The sequence below is a fragment of the Sapajus apella genome, unplaced genomic scaffold (assembly GCF_009761245.1).
Source record: "Sapajus apella isolate SASKATOON/1434 unplaced genomic scaffold, GSC_monkey_1.0 scaffold74, whole genome shotgun sequence".
Lineage (NCBI taxonomy): Eukaryota > Metazoa > Chordata > Mammalia > Primates > Cebidae > Sapajus > Sapajus apella.
Window position 1 is genome coordinate 9450517 of NW_022437014.1, and position 13740 is coordinate 9464256.

Genomic DNA, 13740 nt, shown 5'->3' on the forward strand with positions numbered 1-13740 from the left:
CCCAGACCTCCCATCCCACCTTCCCCCGTCCTACGTGTTCCTGTACAGTTCCAGACTCAGGCCGTCCCTCTCCTTTAGTAACTCCTCATCGCACTGCAATTACAGAAAGCTTAAGTCAGGATACAGCAGAGAGAGCAGCAGCCGGCCGACCAGGAACAACAGCGGCAGTGACTACTCCACAGTAACACTTCCTCACTCTCAGTCACGCCTGGCATGTTCCAAAGGCATGTCCAAGCCCATGGTCTCCTTTGTTTTTCTTTTCTTTTTTATTTTGAGATGGAGTTTCGCTCTTGTTGCCCAGGCTGAAGGACAATGGTGCGATCTCGGCTCACCGCAACTCCTGCCTCCCGGGTTCAAGTGATGCTCCTGCTTCATCCTCCTGAGTAGCTGGGACTACAGGCATGAGCCACCAAGCTTAATTTTCTATTTTTAGTAGAGATGGTTTCTCCATCTTTGTTAGGCTGATCTTGAACTCCTGACCTCAGGTGGTCTGCCCACCTCCGCCTCCCGAAGTGTGGGGATTACAGGTGTGAGCCACCATGCTCAGCCCTCATTTGTTTTTCAAAGAGCTCAGTAAAGATGGAAGGGACAGGGAAAGAGATTGAATTTATAGCTGGCTAAGGGGCCCAGAGAGATCAGAAAATATTGCTGTTGTTATGACTGTTATTACTACCACTGTTAGAATCTTCATTGAGTGCTTTACCAGGCACTATGCTAACAATCCCATTTAATCCTCACAACCACCAGGAGACAGTTACAATTATTACCTCTATTGTGTAGATGAAAAACATGGGATATTAAAGGTTAAGTGCTTGCCTAAGATCACTGAGACAGAGCTGGGATTTCAACACTCACGTATCTCTGATTCTCTAAACCCATTCTTTCCTTGGGGGTGGAGACACAGATAAGAAGAAGGAAATTAATGTTTTGTTGACTTTTTGAAAGGACGATAGGTTCACATAGTCCAAAACTCGGAAGGTACAAGGGGAAAATATCTCCCACCCACACTGTTCCTCTCTCCTGAGTTTTTAATGAATCCTTACAAACATATTTTATGTATCTTACCGTGATAAACACACACACACACACACACACACACACACACACACACATACACAACACGTATTCCCTCTCTCTACACAAATAGTAACATACTAAAGATACTCTTCTGTACCTTCATGGTATAAGTACCCGTTACAACCCCCACCTAGGATTTGGCCAAGGCCACAGCCAGGTAAGGGCAGGGCGGGCACTTGGACCCTGAGCTCTGTGTCCTGTGCTCACTGCCTACAGCACCCCCAACTAACCCACAACAGCCTGCCTCTAACAACCACACACAAAAGCAGCAAGAAATAGCCCATGCTGCCTTCTGGGAAGGACACTCCATCCTGCAGAAGGGACCTTTACATTTACTCCTCCTTCTGGGAAGCCAGGTTTCCAGGGGACAGGGCAGGTGATTGGACTCACCCTGTCTGCCGCCTTTTTCTGTGTGGAGACATAAGAGAAAGCTTGCTTCAAATCCTCCATGTGGTGTGAGGTATATTGTAAGCAGCCAGAAGTGTATCTGCAGTCTCCTGGAATGAGAGAGGTTGAGATGAGGCCCAAGGGACTCCCCCTAAAAGCCTGTCAAAGTGCCAGGTTGAAAGATGATGGTGTGCCCCGATTCCCACCTTCTAGCCACCTGGCCGCATTCTCAGTGACATAGAGTGCCTTCTGCAATTTGGTGATTGTGTGACCCTGTGGGAGAAAAGCCAAGCATGTGCTGAAAGAGAAGCAAAGAAACTTCCAGAGAACGGGAGGGAACTTCACATCCTCCACTCACCTCTACCTGCCCCCTGAGCACTGCCTGATAGTGGTGGCTTGGCTTATTTTCCTATAGGAAGAGGAAGGCAGAGCTCTTACTTGGGGGGTTGCAGAGACAGCAGAGCCAGACATGCCCCCAATGCCACCAATGCCCCAGTATAGGACCACCCAAGGGACCAGGTTATTAGGGACTCTGTAGGAAGGGGTAGAATCTGGGGATGAGCCTTCTTTACCAGTGTGGGAGTGAGTGAGACAAGATGGGCCTCTACATCTCAGTGCCCCCCAAACCCAGCAGTCATGTCATGAGCAAAGGAAGAAATCATGTTACTTCATCCAGCTGAGCTCGGTTCTGTTGTTTCTGTGGGGAGAGTCAAAGGTGACTGAGGGTGGCCCCCTCGACTCTATTCCACAGGCCAGGAAGCGGTAGGCAGTGGCCAGGAGTGCAGTTTAAAGTCAAAGTTCTGAGACCCAATGGGAACGTAAACTAGTGAACTCTCCTCAAGCTCCCAAAGAAAGAGAATTTGGGTCTTTATTGGTTGTCACCCACAGCCACAGAACTGAAAGTCTGAAACTAGATTCTCTCAAAAGGATGGTTACATCAATCTTCAGAAATGGAGTGTGAGAAAAGCCCACCCTTCTGCCAGCTTGTGATTTACAAAGGCGCATTCATTCAACAAACACTGAGCACATACGGGCCAGGTATGGTGTTTCACAGCGGGGATATAGGATAGAAAAGGCAGACAGGAGCCCTCGGCCCCGAGGTTTCTACTCTAGTGGGCCTTGAAATGTTGGACTCTCAGAGCTAACAGAAACCTGTGATACTCTCTAACTCCACCTCCTCAAGAAACACAAGCCCAAGAGGAGAGGAGTTTACAGCAGGCCCTGTACTAGAGATTAACATAAAAGCAACAATAACAAATCTCATTGAAGCTTCACAAATGTAAGTAAAATAATACCAACCCTATTTTACAGATGTGAAAAGAGAGGCCCAAAGAGCTCAAGCAATTGGCTCTAAATCATACCCTTAGCAGATGGAGACAGCGCATTCAGACCCAGGATCCTTAACCAGTACCTTCAGTTCTTCTGCAATCTTAACAATTACACTCTACTGTCCCTTGGGCCCTCTGTCCCCAGAAACCTGGCCAGCCAAGACTCACATCCTCCAGTGAGTGGCAACCAGTGGAAGTGGCTGTCTCAGGGTTACTGCCATTATTTATGACCATAGCTACTACAGCCTCGAACTCCTGGGCTCAAGTGATTTTGCCCACCTCAGCCTCCCAAGTAGCTAGGACTACAGGTGTGTGCTGCCACGACCCACTAATTTTGAAAAATTTGTATAGAGATGTGAATTCTCTATGCTGCCCAGGCTGGTCTTGAACTCCTGACTTCAAGTAATCCTCCCACCTTGGCTTGCCAATGTGCTGGCATTACAGGTGTGAACTACTACCCCCAGCTGAGAGCTTACTTTTGTTTGCTAGTGGTGTTCTCAGTATCTTTTTCTATTTGAGGCTTTGGTGCTAGTGCTGACGTATTACACAGACCATCTGAGGTTTGCAGGACTTTTATGTGAATACTGAACAGATGGAACTGTTTAGTTGTGGGTCTTTGCAGGTATACAAAAATGTGCCTATCAGGACTCTGCTTTATAACCATTGAAAAGCAGGAAGCAATACAGTAAAACTGTGCCTGGCTAGAGGCTTTGGAAGAATGGAGTATTCTGGTTTAATTCTATTAACTTGGAAGAATGATGCTGATAAAAATTCAAAGCTTCAATTTCCTGTTGTATGCAATGTGAAAACATAGCCAATGATTCTCCTTTTCTTCTCTAGTAAGTTTGGACATTCGGCTCTACTTGGTCTTTTATGATAGAACTCCTAGTGTGCCTGAGTCTTCCATTGTGAAGATCCTTTTCTGAAACTTTAGATGTAAAAGGATGTAAATGATATTGGATGAAATCAGGCTGTAAGTATACTTTTTAGATGAAATCTCTGCTTGCCACTCATTTTCTTATTTTATTCATATGAATAAAACACATCGCCCAGCTAAGTTGTTTTTTTTTTGTTTTTTTTTTTTAAGTAGAGATGGGGTTTCACTATGTTGGCCAGGCTGGTCTTGAACTCCTGACGTCAGGTGTTACACCTACCTCGGCCTCCCAAAGTGCTGGAATTACGTGTGAGCCACCATGCCTGGCCCATTCACTTGTATTTTACTGGGTAATGTGCACAAATACATAGTTCAAAAAATTGTTAAATAAAACTATCTATAAAAGTATGTGGCATAAACATCTACACACACCTAGACTCCCTTGAGCAAAGCAACTGTATTCTTTGGGGATTCATTTCATATGGTAAGTGCTTAAGAACTATATAAATGAATACATAAATAATTGAACTATCAAAGAAGCTAAAGAAAATTCCACATTGCTGACGGGAGGGGTTACCATGAAACAGACCCTAGCAGTCACTTACATATACAGTTGATCCTCATCATTTGTGGATCCCATATTTGCACATTTGCTTACTTGCTGAAATGTCTTTGTAATCCCCAGTGCCTGGGGAGCTTTCAAGGTGACTCATGGCTATACACACAGTAGTGAGAAATCTGCCACTCCTTGCACACTTCCCAAGCTAAGGTCAAATAAGATGACCCTTGGTCTTCCGCTTTCAGATCTCATACAAAGATGACCAGAGGGCAGAGACAGTAGAGGGCAGTGCAGGGTAGTGCAAGAAGCTCTGGCTCTGGGGCCAACTGGGCGAGGTCTGAATCTTAACCCTGGCAACTATTAGTGGAGCGGCCTCAGGGAAATCACTTAACACTTCTATCCTTCCTTGATTCTTTGGTAAATAAAGAAAATTTAATCTACCAGGATGAGTTGTTCTTAGGAATTCAGATTATAACCTATGTGAGATAAGTACATATGTACATATTTTCCCTGGGAACAGGGATTAGTATCTGATTAACTCAGTGTTCTAGGCAACTTCATAGAATAGGACTACTGAAAATAATGAGAATTGGCTGTAATTATTTATAAAGAAATAACGGAGACATAGACATAACAATTATTTGAATGAGGTAGAGGCAGGTTTCAAGAAGATTTTGAAGAAACAGAACTTCACCCAACACATAAGGCATGGAAAAGGCCTGCAAGGAGAGAGAACGGTGCCTTAGACAGAGGTCCAGATGGTAGAAAAAAATCAGGCAGGTTCAGGAAATGGCACTTTGGGAAGTCTAGAGCAGTAGAAGGTGAGGCCAGAACACAGTGCCATAGTGCTTCTCTGCACCCTGTACACACCATGTACTGCAGAAGCTCACTCTCTGCATTGGATTCTTGCTTTCTAGATCTCCCTTCCATTAAACTATGAGCTCCTCAAGGTCAAGGTCTCTAAGAAGAATTCATAGGTAGAGTCCTCTCAATTTGCAAACAAGTTATTACTAAATAGACATACACCCAAAAGACTGTACAAAAATGAGAGAGGAGTCAAGATGACCGAATAGACGCAACCCCAGTGCACAACACCCAGCGAGAGAGACGCAGAAATCCAGAGATCTCCTAAGTCCAACAGAAGTACCACATGCATTTTAATGGGTCTGGTCTGATGGTGAGCAAAGCCCAGGCAGGGCAGACCAAGGTGGGGAGGGGTGCCGCTTCATCCAGAAAGTGCAACTGACCAGCAAGTCAGAGGCTCCCCCTCTAGCACTCTGGTCCAGATACAGCGCTTCACCCAAAGCCTCAGCAATACACAGAACAGGGGATCTTTGCAAGTCAAGCGCCAGGAACTACAAGTGTGGAGCTGAACAATAATCTGGAATGGTGTCCCAGATTGGTGCACAGATCTAAGTAAATGCATAAGCCCAAAAGCCGGATGGTAGAGCCTATGGACTGAGCTATCGCCCAGTCCCCCTGCCCCGGGAGAGAAGGAGCCAAAATCGGGAGAACGGATGAAGCAGCTGGGCAGCCCCCGGGAAAGAGAGGAAGCTGAGAGCAGGGAGGTGGCCAGCAGGTGTCGCTGGGCGGGTTCCTACCTCCCCTACAAACCCCAGAGCACTGAAGCACTAACTCCAGCGGGCTGTGCAGCCAGTGCCACAGTCTGAGCTGAACCCTGAGTGATCCAGCCCGGTGGAGGAAAGATACAACCCACCATTAACGGGGTGGGACTAGGCTTCATGTTTTAACAAAAAACACAGGAAGCCTACGTAGCAATGGGACGGCATTCTTGACCACCCAGCAGCACCTCCAGGTCAGCAGAAGAGATGGGCCTAATCTCCCAGTATAAACAAAAAAAGACACAGGAAGCTTACCTAGTAACCTGAAGGAGTCCATAGAAACCCAGTAGCGCCTTGACAGGCAGACAAGCGACCTTATCGCCTCATCAAACAGCTCCCTGAGATCACACCCAGGTAAATCCACTAAGATGGGGAAAAAACAGTACAAAAAAGATGAAACCATCAAAGACCAAAACACCTCTTCTCCTTCAAGGGATTATAACTCCTTAACAACACAGGAACACAACATGACCAAGAAAGAGTGTGACAAATTGACCGAAACAGGCTTCAGCAGGTGGATAATAACAAACTTTTCTGAGCTAAAGGAACACATTCTAACTCAATGGAAAGAAACCAAAAACCTTGAGAAAAGGTTAGAGGAAATGTTAACTAGAATAACCAGCTTAGAGAAGAACATAAACGACTTGATGGAGTTGAAAAACACAACATGAAAATGACATGAAGCAAATACAAGTTTTAACAGCCAAATCGACCAAGCAGAAAAAGGATATCAGAGATTGAAGATCAACTCAATGAAATAAAAAGAGAAGGCAAGACAAGAGAAAAAAGAGTGGAAAAAAATGAACAAAGCCTCCAAGAAATATGGGATTATGTGAAAAGACCTAATCTACCCTTGATCAGTGTACCTGAATATGATGGGAAGAATGAATCCAAACTGGAAAACACGCTCCAGGATATTATCCAGTCCAACATTCAAATCCAAGAAATACAGAGAACTTTACAAAGATATTCCCCAAGAGGAGCAACCCCAAGGCACATAATTTTCAGATTCACCAGGTTGAAATGAAGGAAAAAATGCTAAGGGCAGCCAGAGAGAAAGGTCAGGTCACTCACAGAGGGAAGCCAATCAGAATCACAACAGATCTCTTGGCAGAAACCCTACAAGCCAGAAGAGAGTGGGGGCCAAAATTCAACATCCTTAAAGCAAAGAACTTTCAACCCAGAATCTCATGTTCAGCCAAACTAAGCTTCTTAAATGAAGAAGAAATAAAATCCTTTACAGACAAGCAATTATTGAGAGATTTTTGTCACCACCAGACCTGCCCTACAAGTGCTCCTTAAAGAAACACTAAGCATGGAAAGGAACAAGTACCAGTCACTGCAATCGCACACCAGTTGACAAAGACCAAAAATACAATGAAGAAACTGCGCCAACTAATGGGTAAAACAACTAGCTAGCATCAAAATGGCAGGATCAAATTCACACATAACAATATTAACATTGAATGTAAACGGCCTAAATGCCCCAGTTAAAAGACACAGACTGGCAAACTGGATAAAAGGTCAAGACCCATTGGTGTGCTGTATTCAGGAAACCCATTTCACATACAAAGACACATAGACTCAAAATAAAGGGATGGAAGAAGATTTACCAAGCAAATGGAGAATAAAAAAAGCAGGGGTTGCAATCCTAGTGTCTGATAAAATGGACTTCAAACCAACAAACAACAAAAGAGACAAAGAAGGGCATTACAAAATGGTAAAAGGATCAATCCAACAAGAAGAGCTAACTATCCTAAATATATACGCCCCCAATGCAGGAGCATGCAGATACATAAAGCAAGTTCTTAATGACCTAAAACGAGATTTAGACTCCCACACAATAATAGTGGGAGACTTCAACACTCCACTGTCAATATTAGACAGATCAACGAGACAGAAAATTAACAAGGACATCCAGGACTTGAATGCAGAGCTGGACCAAGCGGACCTAATAGGCATATACAGAACTCTCCACCCCAAATCTACAGAATATACATTTTTCTCAGCACCACATCACACTTACTCTAAAATTGACCACATCATTGGAAGCAAATCACTCCTCAGCAAATGCAAAAGAATGGAAATCATAACAAACAGTCTATCAGATCACAGCACAATCAGATTAGAACTCAGGATTAAGAAACACACTCAAACCCACAGAATCACTTGGAAACTGAACAACTTGCTTCTGAGTGTTGACTGGATAAACAATGTAATGAAGGCAGAAATAAAGATGTTCTTTGAAACCAATCGGAATGAAGACACAACTTAGCAGAATCTCTGGGACACCTTTAAAGCAGTGTCAAGAGGGAAATTTCTAGCAATAAATGCTCACATGAGAAAAAAGGGAAGATCTAAAATTGACACCCTATCATCAAAATTGAAAGAGCTGGAGAAGGAAGATTAAAAAAAAAAAAAACTCAAAACCTAGCAGAAGACAAGAAATAACTAAGATCAGAGCAGAACTGAAGGAGATAGAGACACAAAAACCCTTCAAAAAAATCAATAAATCTTGGAGCTGGTTTTGTGAAAAGATCAACAAAATAGACCGCTAGCCAGATTAATAAAAAAGAAGAGAGAGAAGAATCAAATAGATGCAACAAAAAAGATAAAGGGGACATCACCACTGATCCCACAGAAATACAAACTACCATCAGAGATTACTACAAACAGCTCTATGCACATAAACCAGTAAACCAGAAAGAAATGGATAAATTCCTGGACACTTGTACTCTACCAAGACTAAACCAGGAGGAAGTTGAAAGCCTGAATAGACCAATAACAAGGGCTGAAGTAGAGGCAGCAATCAATAGCCTGCCAACCAAAAAAAGTCGAGGTCCAGACAGGTTCACAGCCTAATTCTACCAGATGTACAAAGAGGAGCTGGTTCCATTCCTTCTGAAACTGTATCAAACAATACAAAAGGAGAGAATCCTCCCTAACTCATTTTATGAGACCAACATCATCCTGATACCAAAACCAGGCAGAGACTCAACTAAAAAGGAAAACTTCAGGCCAATATCCATGATGAACATCGATGCAAAAATCTTCAATAAAATACTGGCAAACAGATTGCAACAACACATCAAGAAGCTTATCCATCACGATCAAGTAGGCTTCATCCCAGGGATGCAAGGCTGGTTCAACATACACAAGTCCATAAATGTAATCCATCACATAAATGGAACCAAAGACAAAAACCACATGATTATCTCAATAGATGCAAAGAAGGTCTTTGACAAAATTCAACAGCCCTTCTAAAGTTTTTAGCCCTATGCTAAAAACTCTCAATAAACTCGGTATCAGTGGAATGCATCATAAAATGATAAAAGCCACTTATGACAAACCCACAGCCAATATCATACTGAACAGGCAAAAGCTGGAAGAATTCCCTTTGAAATCAGGCACTAGACAAGGATGCCCTCTCTCATCACTCCTATTCAATACAGTATTGGAATTTCTAGCCAGAGCAATCAGGCAAGAAAAAGAAATAAAGTGTATTCAATTAGGAAAGGAGGAAGTCAAACTATCTCTATTTGCAGACAACATGATATATTTAGAATCAATATCATGTTCTTTTTTCATTTGTTCTTCTAAATATATCAATATCATCATATATTTAGAAGATCCCATTGTCTCAGCCCAAAATCTTCTCAAACTGATAAGCAACTTCAGCAAAGTCTCAGCATACAAAATCAATGTGCAGAAATCACAAGTATTCCTTTATATTGATAACAGACAAACAGAGAGCCAAATCAAGAGCGAACTCCCATTCACAATTGCTACAAAGATCATAAAATACCTAGGAATACAACTAACAAAGGATGTAAAAGCCCTCTTCAAAGAGAACTACAAACCACTACACAACAAAGAGAGGACACAAACAGTTGGAAACACATTCCATGCTCATGGTTAGGAAGAATCAATATCATGAAAATGGCCATACTGCCCAAAGAAATTTATAGATTCAATGCTATCCCCATCAAGCTACCAATGACCTTCTTCACAGCACTGGAAAAAAAAACTTTAAATTTCATATGGAATCACAAGAGAGCCCACATAGCCAAGACAATCCTAAGCAAAAAGAACAAAACTGGAGGCATCACACTACTGGACTTCAAACTATACTACAAGGCTACAGTAATCAAAACAGCATGGTACTGGTACCAGAACAGAGACATAGACAAATGGAACAGAACAGAGACCTTAGAAGCAACACCACACATCTACAACCATCTGATCTTTAACAAACCTGACAAAAACAAGCAATGGGGAAAGGACTCCATGTTTAATAAATGCCGTTGGAAAAACTGGCTAGCAATGTGCAGAAAACAGAAACTGGACCACTTACTGTCACCCTACACTAAAATTAACTCCAGATGGATTAAAGATTTAAACATAAAACCTAACACCATAAAAACACTGGAAGAAAGCGTAGGCAAAACCATCGAAGACATAGGCATAGGCAAGGACTTCATGACTAAAACACCAAAAGCAATGGTGACAAAAGCCAAGATAGACAAATGGGATCTAATTAAAATTCAGAGCTTCAGTACAGCAAAAGAAACCATCATTAGAGTGAACCAGCAACCAACAGAATGGGAAACAATTTTTGCAATTTACCCATCTGACAAAGGGCTAATATCCAGAATATGCAAAGAGCTAAAACAGATATACAAGAAAAAAACAAACAACCCCATTCAAAAGTGGGCAAAGGATATGAACAGATACTTTTCAAAAGAAGACATATATAACGTCAACAAACATATGAAAAAATACTCATCGTCACTGGTCATTAGAGAAATGCAAATCAAAACCACTTTGAGATACCATCTCACGCCAGTTAGAATGGCGATCATTAAAAAATCTGGAGACAACAGATGCTGGAGAGGATGTGGAGAAATAGGAACACTCTTGCACAGTTGGTGGGAGGGTAAATTAGTTCAACCATTGTGGAAGACAGTGTGGCAATTTCTCAAAGATCTAGAAATAGAAATTCCATTTGACCCAGCAATCCCATTACTGGGTATATACCCAAAGAACTATAAATCATTCTACTATAAAGACACATGCACACGTATGTTCATTGCACCCCTGTTTACAATAGCAATGACCTGGAACCAACTCCAATGCCTATCAATGATAGACTGGACAAAGAAAGTGTGGTACATATACACCATGGAATAATACGCAGCCATAAAAAACGATGAGTTTGTGTCCTTTGTGGGGACTTGGATGAATCTGGAAACCATCATTTTCAGTAAACTGACACAAGAACAAAAAACCAAACACCGCATGTTCTCACTCATAGGCGGGTGTTGAACAATGAGAACACGTGGACTCAGGGAGAGGAGCATCACACACTGGGAGCAGTTGAGGGGGCTAGGGGCGGGACAGCGGGGGAGTGGGGAGGGTGGGGAGGGATAACATGGGGAGAAATGCCAGATATAGTATGCACCTAAAGTAAAATAAAAACAAAAATTAAAAAAAAAGTGTACAAAAATAACTGGTTTTCAACTGCAGTCACAGCAATTCACAACTGGTACAGATTTGAAACTTGTCCAGAATTCATTTGTCCTTCCAATCAACTCAAGACTCACCTGTGTAACAAGTACATTTGGAATACACTCCTTACTGGTTCACCAAGTTTTATGTGCTTTACTAATGGGCCATTAGGTTATTCCCAATGTGTCATGATTTCATACAATGCTGCAAAGAACATCTTTCTACAACTTTCCTTAGATCTATGTGCTTTTTTCCTGGAGTGAACCTTATAGATGGAATTGTTGGTAATAGTATTTGCACAATTCACATTTTTATTTTTACTAGATACTACCAAAAGGTTATTTTTACACTTCTACTGCCATTTATGAGTACTTGTTTACTCAAAATCTTACCAATGCTCTATACTATCCAACTTCGTTGTTTTCCAAGGTAATGGAGGGAAATGGTATTTTATTTTTTGTTTCAACTTGAATTTCTGTGATCACTTGGAAGGCTATTGAACACTCCAGTTTTTTCTTACATTATTTGCCTGTCATGTCCCAGTTGCTAAGACAGCCAGGAGGAAGAGCACCTGGCAGAAACCATTATTACTGTGCAAGGCATGGGCTTCAATGTTCACATGGCAGGGACTGCTGCATTTGATGTATCCAACCTCTTCCGATAACCAAATGCTTGATTCTAGACCCAGATTCCATGACTAATCAGCGTTGCATGCATAAAATAAGAAGGAAATGCTGATATTAAAGTATTGCTAGTATGCACGCAATGCAAGCAGTTTGTTTTAAACCTAACATCATTGCTAGTATTTGAAATGGATTATAACAAGATATCGATACTAGCTATTTAAAAACTGCTTTTATAGTAACTCTCAAACCTGTACCTCATATTAAAACCAGAATACTGGAGACTGGTGTTTGAATATTATAAAATTATTAGTTAGTATAGACTTAGAAACTGCTGAGATACATTGGAATAAAAACTACAAATGCAAGGCAAATAACATTAAATAAAGGGAACCTGGCTATAATCAACTAACTTGCAACAGACACTTAAGGTTTCAACACTGGTTTTGTTTTGTTTTGTTTTGTTTTTTTCTGAAACAGAGTTTCACTCTTGTTGCCCACGCTGGAGTGCAATGGCATGATCTTGGCTCACCACAACCTCCACCTCCTAGGTTCAAGCAATTCTCCCACCTCAGCCTCCCAAGTAGCTGGGATTACAGGCATGCACCACCATGCCTGGCTAATTTTGTATTTTTAGTAGAACTGGGGTTTCTCCATATTGGTTAGACTGGCCTAGAACTCCCGACTGCAGGTGATCCATCCCTTGGCCTCCCAAAGTGCTGAGATTATGGGCATGAGCCACTGGGCCCAGCCTTTTTATTTTATTTTATTGACAGCGTTTCACTCTGTCACCCAGGCTAGAGTGCAGTAATGATGCAATCCAACCTAACACTGGTTTCTTATCTTGATCTCCTCTGGGGCCAGGTGAGCTGCATCACTAACACTTGTTGGGGCTACTTCCTTCATGGTTATGGCTGGCAGATTTGACACAACTTTATTCTCTGGTACAGGCTAGAAAAGACAGAATGCATTCGATGAGAAGTCAGAAGGGGATCTAACACCAAATGTGTGAATTCTGAACTTATTACCTTCAAGCATAATCTACAAAATACTTTATGGAGATTATCTTTTTTCACTTGCTTGAAATTCAGCAAATCTAATGGAGATTATTTAAAATGTCAGATATGGTGGCAGCTGAAGTCCTAAGCTGATGGGCATCATGTCAGTGCTGAGGGGCAGCACAAGCTGCTTCAGAATGCCATAAGACCTGGGTATTTTAGGGTTTTCTGTCTCAAAAACATTCCAACAGTACCCCCAAACCTTGATTTTTCTTACCTGCGAATTAGAAACTGTAGTACCTGCCTCCGTGTTGTGTGCATTAATGTGTCCATGTACGTAAAGGACCTAACATGACGTGTAGCAGATACTCAATAAATGCCAGGTATGGAGATCCATATGTCTCCAAAGCCACCATACAATGAAAATGCAACAGAAGACTCAGAGAGTGGGGAAAGGAAGGGTCCCCGCTGCTATGGCTGAGGGTCTGGCAGGGGCCCACTGAAGATCTGGGTAGAGCCAGAACGGTCATGGGACCAGAAGTTAGCCTTCCTTGTGGAGACCCTGCCTGGAATTTAAAGGGAACTACCACAGGTTTGTATCCTGAAACAAAATATAGAGCTAGTCTCACAAAGGCTCAAAGCTATGAAGGTCACTCAGCTGTAGCTACCCACTGAACACACATACCGGTTTAGCGATGAAGTGGAAGTTTGAGAGGGCATCCAATTTTAAGAAGAGGGAATCCATCATCTTCTGAATTTCTGGA